Genomic DNA, 7,071 nt, shown 5'->3' on the forward strand with positions numbered 1-7,071 from the left:
GGCGCCGAGCCAGAAAACTGACCTTTGCATTAAGCACCCTCTCTTCATGGTTCCCCGAAAACAAGACACTGTCTTATATTTATTTTTTCTCAAGAAGACACACTAGGGCTTATTTTCAGGGGATGTCTTCTCTCCACACTGAAATGCATGGTGTGGCTATGTAGATATACACCCATCATTAGGTCTTATTATTGGGGTAGGGCTTATATTTAACAAATGCATAGAAATCCTGCTAGGGCTTATTTTGGGGTTAGGTCTTATTTTGGGGGCAACACGGTAGCTAATAAGTGTTGGAGCTGGGTTAAAATGCAGACATTCTGGCCCACTTGGCCCTCCATTCCGTCTGGCAGCCACCCACTGCCCTCTTGCTGCCCACCATGGCTCTGTTGAACTCTGGCCATGTTCTCTCTGGGATCGCCAACGCCTTCCACCCAGGCCTAGCTGCCACAGCTTCTTCCAGAGCCAGCTCCTGATGGGCCCATGTGGAGATGGGACCCCTAGATCCAATCCTGGGAGTCACTGAAGCCTTTAAGAGAGACATCAATAGCAAAAAGATGACTCTGGGAGTTGGTGCCTATTGGGATGATAACGGAAAGCCTTATGTGCTCCCTAGTGTCTGTAAGGCAGAGGCCCAGATTGCTGCAAAAAATCTGGATAAGGAATACCTGCCCATTGAGGGATTGGCTGAATTTTGCAAGGCATCTGCAGAACTAGCCCTGGGTGAGAACAGTGAAGTGTTGAAAAGTGGCCGGTTCATCACAGTGCAGACCATTTCTGGAACTGGGACCTTATGGATCAGAGCCAGTTTTCTGCAAAGATTGTTTAAGTTCAGCCGAGATGTTTTTCTGCCTCAACCAACCTAGGGAAATCACACACCTACCTATCTTTAGAGATGCTGGCATGCAGCTCCAAGGTTATCAATACTATGACCCCAAGACCTGCGGCTTTGACTTTACGAGCACTATGGAGGACATTTCGAAAATACCAGAGCAAAGTGTTCTTCTCCTGCATGCCTGTGCCCATAATCCCACAGGAGTGGACCCTCGTCTGGAGCAGTGGAAGGAAATAGCTACAGTGGGGAAGAAAAAGAATCTCTTTGCATTCTTTGACATGGCTTACCAAGGCTTTGCCAGTGGTGATGGGATCAAGGATGCTTGGGCTGTGCGCCACTTCATTGAACAGGGCATTAATGTTTGTCTCTGCCAATCTTACGCCAAAAACATGGGCTTATATGGTGAGCATGTGGGAGCTTTCACTGTAATCTGCAAAGACAGAGAGGAAGCCAAAAGGATGGAATCACAGTTGAAGATCTCGATCCGTCCCATGTACTCCAATCCTCCTCTAAATGGGGCCCGCATTGCTTCTACCATTCTGACCGCCCTGGATTTGCGAAAACAATGGTTGCAAGAAGTTGAAGGCATGGCCTACCGCATCATTGACATGCAAACTCAACTGGTCTCTAATCTCAAGAAGGAGGGCTCCTCCCATAACTGGCAACACATCACTGACCAGATTGGCATGTTTTGTTTCACAGGGCTAAAGCCTGAACAGGTGGAGAGGCTGACCAAGGAGTTCTCCATCTACATGACAAAGGATGGCCGGATCTCTGTGGCTGGGGTCACCTCCAGCAATGTTGGCTACCTTGCCCATGCCATTCACCAGGTCATTAAGTAATTTCCCTGGTGTGAAGGAACAGAGACAACCTTTCCGTCTTCAGCCTCTGCTGTTTTGAGCTTCGCATGGAGCGTGAGGGAGGGTGGATGGTGGTGTATATCATTTCTTTCAACCATAGCGCATAATACTCAGCAACTGAATGTGTTTCTCAAAAAAGAACATGCAGCAACATAGGGCAGAGGCATTTGTGGCTGGCATCTGGATCTTTGTGGCACTAAACCAAACTCTCCTTCATCTTTTTATCTCCAACTTTCCTGAAAGAATTTACATGTGCAAGAAAGTCATAGCACCAAAAAAAAAAAACAACTGTCAAATCACACCATTGCAATATTTCAGAAGCTTTAACTGAAGCATCTTCTTTCAAGGGTTCTTCGTGAGAAATAGCACATATTTGCAACCTTGAGACAAGACCTGGTTTTGTCCTTAATGGTCAACCTCATGTTTGTCTTCTCATGATGGAGCAACCTTATCAACAGACCATATTGCAGAAATTGTGTTTTACCAATGAGTCTGCTGCCACTGCAGCAAGGAAAACAAAAGATACTTTTTCTTATCTTATTTAAGAAAGACTTTAAGATCTAGACTTTCATCCCATTCTATTGCTTGATTGACTGACAACCCCATCCTATCAGATTGAAGAATGAAGAACATAATTTTCTGCTAATATCATACCCTCACCTTTCTGGGCGAAGAATAGTGGAGAGTCGGTAACTGTACTTTATCTCAGCATCCTCTTCAATGGTTGTGTAATTTTCTCCTGTTGGGATATTGCCTCTGCCCAGATGGATCTCCTCCTTTGGTTGAGTGTGGTTGTGCAGTGTTACATCTCACATCATGAGTCAGGTTAGTACCAGAAAGGAGGAGCCTTTGTGTGCTGCCAGCTGGGCTTAGGCTTTACCCTTGGGAAAGATAACCCACCACCTGCTCTAATCGTGTAGACTCACTGCAGCCTGGTTTCTCTGTTACAATAAAATTACTGTAGACTCAAAAAAAATAAATAAATAAAATAAAATGCAAACATTCTGACCTTCAGAGGAGCTTCACTACACAACATGCTTTCCTGGTGAAGAATACTTAGAAGCCTAAACTCCTGGGTTCAAGGGATCCTCCTGCCTTAGTCTCCTGAGTAGTTGGAACTGAACTGTAGGCATGCACATGCCACCATGCCTGGCTGACTTTTCTGTCGTTGTTTCTCTTCCTCCTTTTGCCACCTTCTTTCTGGACTATAGTTGTGTTTTATCATTCATATGGATGTGTAGGCGATGATATATTCGTTTCATAATAGTATTGAGTACATTGGATACTTTATTTTCCATTCTTGAGATACTTTACTAAAAAGAGTGTGTTTCCATTCCATCCAGGTAAGCATAAAAACTGTAAAGTCTCCGTCCTTTTTAATGGTTGCATAGTATTCCATGGTATACCACAATTTGTGTGTACTCTATTTAGGGCTGCTGCTCAGCTCACATCCTGTGACTTGCCTCCATTATGCTCCTCTTTTCCATATACAGCTGTGTGTCACAGCAGGGATAGGTCTGAGACAGGCTTTGTCCAGTGACTTTGTCATTGCGCCAACACCGGAATGTGCCTGCACAAACCTAGATGGCGCACACACCTAGGCTATGTGGTATGCTACTGTAGGCGTACTGTGTAACGTAATGGCATCAATGTTTCAAAACAGAGACATAGGAATGTCACTAAAGATAGAAAATTTTCAGATTTATTATGAATTTATGGGCCACTGCAGTATGTCTGGTCCATCACTGACTGAGACGTAACTGTGCAGCGCATTGGCTATATTCTTATTTCTTGGTTTATCACCTTGTTTGAGACATACATACGGAGGTCGGATTTTGAGTGTTTGCAAGTCTGAGATAATTATAGAATTGTCTTAGTAGTTTGAAATTTCCTGATGATGTATGTCTTGGTATGAGTCTATTCACCATCTTCTAAGGCTGTTTGCTCTATGAACAGCCTTGAAAATATAATCCAAAACACTAGTCATTGCCTTTGCAAAACATAGAGATGTGTGAAGAATTCCTTTCCAATACCATTACTTCACTCTTTAACTTTTTGTACAGTTATATCATTTTTAGCTCTCTGATCACCTTAGTAATACTATATATATTTATTTTTATTTCATTAACTATAGATGATATCTTTTGACTGCCCCCTTTGTAAGAGAAGGTTGTTTTTTTGTTTTTTGTTTTTGAGACAGATTCTCACTGTGTCCCCCTTGTTAAAAGTGCCATGGTGTCATAGCTCACCACTTCCTCAAACTCTTGGACTTAAGTGGTTTTCTTGCCTCGGCCTCCCGAGTAGCTGGGACTATAGGCGCCCACCACACGCATGGCTAGGTTGGTTGTTTTTTATTTTTTATTTATTTTTTTTTTACTTAAAAAATTTTCTAGTACTTATATATATGTATGTATATTTATATGTGTGTGTGTGTGAGAGAGAGAACTTTTTACATACAGAGATGAAGTCTTGTTATGCTGCCCAGGCTGGCCACAAACTCCTGACGTCAAACAGTCCTCCTGCCTCAGCCTCCCAAATAGATCACAGGGACTACAGGCATGAGCCACTGTTGGGTCAAAAGGAGTGTTTTAGATAGGGATCTTTGCAAGTGTTAGAAAATTAGAACAATCAAGAAAGTCATAACTTAAGTGAAAAGGGAAATTGGTTTCCAAACTGATAATCAGGGAAGGTAGAGTAGGCTTGGAGCAATGCACTGAGACCTTCCTTTGGAGAAATTGGTCTCTTGGTACATCAGTCTGCTTTCTTCTTTTAGCTTTGTTTTTGGGATCATCCTCTTTTAGCCCTCCCTGTGCCAGTGCTGGCTCTAGGCTGTATGTTTATCTCTGAACAAGCCACCAGGCCAAGGATGAGAGAACAGACCAGAACAGCTAGACCTAGCTCATATGATTGTGGAGTCAGCCCCATTTTAGTCATGTATTGGGGGTGGGGAAAAAAGTAGCTTCCTGAGGGTAAAACAGGGTGCTTTCACTTCCCCCATACCAGAGTTTTCAGTTCAGTTAATGCTCTTTTTTTTCTTGTATTCCTTTTATAACCTCCTTAAATTTTCTAGTTTCTTAAAAGATAATATCTCCCTTTTATCTAGTTACTCCCCTTCTGATACCCTTTACTCTCCTGCTCCCAATCTGTGTACTCTTATTTATTTTATTAAATCATAACTGTGTACAATTATGGGGTACAATTTGCTGATTTGATATACAGTGTGGAATCAGACATTTCACACTTAATAACCTAATATTAAACCTTTAATGGAAACATAACATAAAAGTAGAGTCAGGGCTCGGCTCCTATAGCTCAACCGGCCAAGGCGCCAGCCACGTACACCTAAGGTGGCGGGTTCGAATCCCCAGCCTGGACCCGCCAAACAACAATGACGGCTGCAGCCAACAAATAGCCAGGCGTTGTGGCGGGCGCCTGTGGTCCCAGCTACCTGGGAGGCTGAGGCAGGAGACTCGCTTGAGCACAGGAGTTGGAGGTTGCTGTGAGCTGTAATGCCACGGCACTCTGCCCAGGGGGACAGCTTGAGGCTCTGTCTCAAAAAAAAAAAAAAAAAGGTAGAGTCAGTAAGTGCTTGTATATGTACCAGTTTGCTTTGCTTTAACCTGCACTATTTGCCATATTTCTTTTTATCCTTATCATCTAAAAATGTTTTTTGTTTAAATTTAAGTGGGGGCAGGGCATCTTTAACAAAATTTAAAACAAATTCTAGATGTCATATTATTTTACCCTGACTATATTAATATGTGTCTTTAAAAAAGATATTCCTTCCCAACCACAGTTATCTCACTTAACAACTGATAGATTGATCTGAATGTTAATACCATTAACTTTCCTTGTTTTCTAAACCCCAGATATATTCAGATTTGTGGTATCACTTTTAAGTTACCGATTTTTGTTAGTTTACACAACATTTTTTTTTATCTCACAAATGCTTGACTTTCTAATTTGTTAGAGACATTAACACAAAGTAGGAGGAATCCACATAAGAAACCCTCATTTACTGGTCACCCAACTTCAACAGTTCCTCTTGTGGGAGGGGAAATTATCAAGTCATGCCCAATTTTGTTTAATTTGTTCCTCTCCACTTCCTCCTATGAATTATTTTCAAGCAAATCCTGGAGCACATATTATTTCATTTGCAGTCTAGTAGTTATCTTTAGGCAGTAAGGACTGTGGGCACAGTGGCTTATGCCTATTAATCCCAGAAGTTAGGGAGGCTAAGGATGGGAGGATTGCTTGAAGCTGGGAGTTTGAGACCAGCCTGGGCAACAGTGTGAGACCCCATCTCTTAAAAATCAAAAGTGAATATTATATATATTTAGCTATAATATTACTATCACCCCTTCATTCCTTAAGGATGATAGTAATACCAAATATCCAGTGTTCAAATTCCATTTGTCTCAGTGTCGTAGGTTTTTTGGGTAATGGTTTGAACCAGGATTTGTGTGTTATCTCTACCTTGTAGTTGGCTGGTAATGACCTTAAGTCCTTTTTAATATATAGATTCCACTGCAGTACATATCTCTTTTATCTCTTTCAGTTTTTTTGTTAATGAAACCAGGTTTTTTTGTCCTGGAGTTTTTCAGTCTGGAGTTTAATGTTTACATTTCTGTACCTTAGTTCAACATGTTCTTATGTCTTCTGTATTTCCTGTAAATAGGTAACTGAACCTAGAGTTGTACTCAGTTTTAGAGTATATAATATATACATACGGTAACAGTGTGAAATGCTTCAAAGACTATATATTGAAAAGTCATTTTTTCACATTGTACCTTATGTATCTTTCCCAGAGGTAATTATTGTGTTGGACACAGGGGTGTCTGCCCTTTCTTCTGCTGCACATTGGGAGAATGAGAGTTGTCTTGGGTCATACATTAAATACACAAATGAAAGCTGACGAGCCTGTAAAAAGGCCTGTGCATACTTTTCACAGTATCTGACACCACAGATAAGCAACACAGCCTCAAATAATCTGTATGGGCCTATGGGCCACAGGTTGGACACCCTGGTGGAATAAATGGCTCTTAATAACTCTCAGTATATAAAGGCTGGGCACAATGACTCACACCTGTAATCTTGGGACTCTGGGAGGCCGAGGTAGGTGGATCGCCTGAGCTCATGAGTTTGAGACCAGCCTCAGCAAGAACGAGACCGGTGTCTAAAAATAGCCAAGTGCTGGGTGGCGCTTGTGGCTCAGTGAGTAGGGGGCCTGCCCCATATACCGAGGGTGGCGGGATTAAGCCTGGCCCCGGCCAAACTGCAACAGAAAAATAGCCAGGTGTTGTGGTGGGTGCCTGTAGTCCCAGCTACTTGGGAGGCTGAGGCAAGAGAATTGCTTGAGCCCAAGAGTTTGAGGTTGCT

The 7,071-nt window shown here is 42.3% G+C and overlaps 1 protein-coding gene and 1 pseudogene across 3 annotated transcripts in view; both read left to right on the plus strand.

The window, feature by feature from the left end:
- FBXO34 (F-box protein 34) overlaps window positions 1-7,071 on the plus strand; it is a 66,965-nt gene that overhangs the window by 1,860 nt on the left and 58,034 nt on the right. The window lies entirely within an intron of this gene.
- LOC100953060 lies at window positions 256-1,949 on the plus strand (annotated as a pseudogene). The gene has a single exon (XR_154036.3). The product of XR_154036.3 is annotated as an aspartate aminotransferase, mitochondrial-like (transcript).

This window comes from Otolemur garnettii, unplaced genomic scaffold (genome assembly GCF_000181295.1).
Source record: "Otolemur garnettii isolate 467f Iridium unplaced genomic scaffold, OtoGar3 scaffold00081, whole genome shotgun sequence".
In the NCBI taxonomy this organism is placed as follows: Eukaryota; Metazoa; Chordata; class Mammalia; order Primates; family Galagidae; genus Otolemur; species Otolemur garnettii.